Below are 1,169 nucleotides of genomic sequence, written 5' to 3' on the forward strand. Positions count from 1 at the left end.
CTTCACTATTTTTGTTCACTGTCACTTTGCTTAATTTGATGTTTGATACTTTGTGGGTTCCCACACATTCTCCTGGATTTCCTTATGTGCATTCCTCATCTTCTTCTTCTTAAAAAAAAAACAAAAAAACAAAACAGCACTGATTGTTGAATACACTGAAATATAGAATTAGTATGTAAAATTAAATGGAATGAAGGATATAGAATGCACTGCATGTTAATTTGCTTATTGTGCCCAAGAGCAAGTTCTATGCAAGTCCACGTCATACAAGAAACTGCGCTTCTAAACAGGACGAGATCTGCAGTTCTAACCACACAAGTGTGCGATGCTGTTTGCCATTGTTTCTTAGAACTCTGGTTTCTGAAACACCAAATCATTGAAGTATGTTGGCAGATTTGGCTACTAATGTTTTGGGGAAACACATCCTTGGACAGATGGCCAGGCCATCACAGATCAAACATCACATTGCAAATCAGCATAAAAAAAATAAAAATAAATTATATATATATACATAGACATACAATCCAGAAAGCATCCTAAAAGCTATAATTTTGTTAGTTGTTTAAACAGGAGTCACATTACAAAAACACTCATGTGTTCTCAAACTCGTTGCTCTAACTTATTTATGTATTTTAACAGATTAAATACAAGTCTAATAGATTACCCATGTCTGAAAATGCACAGTTCTTACCAGATGAAGAAACAATATGCAAGCTCTTATTTTCTCCACTGACTCAAGAGTCTGAATGCTCAGTCACCGGATGAAGAAATATTTCTAAGTTTTGGAAAGTGTGGGGTCCAACAGACGTCAATGGGACGTCAAAATGATACAGGAAGTCCTTTGAATAAACCTCAGGGTAGAAAAGGATTCTGGAAAAGAAACCCAACTCCTGTAATAATTACAAAGAACTGTGCTGCAAACTTGTGCATGCCATACTGGACATGCGCGCTCTCTCTCTCTCTCTCTCTCACACACACACACACACACACACACACACACGAGTGATTCCTTAAATCATGCATGTTATTGGGCATTTTCACTAGTGTTAATTCGTTAACCAAAAACATCTGTTGACCTTTTTTCCATGACTAAGACTAGACGTCATTAAACACTAACGTCTCAGGTTACTTATGTAACCATGGTTCCCTGAGTAGGGAACGAGACACTG

Source organism: Sinocyclocheilus anshuiensis, unplaced genomic scaffold (assembly GCF_001515605.1).
Source record: "Sinocyclocheilus anshuiensis isolate Anshui unplaced genomic scaffold, SAMN03320099.WGS_v1.1 scaffold475, whole genome shotgun sequence".
Lineage (NCBI taxonomy): Eukaryota > Metazoa > Chordata > Actinopteri > Cypriniformes > Cyprinidae > Sinocyclocheilus > Sinocyclocheilus anshuiensis.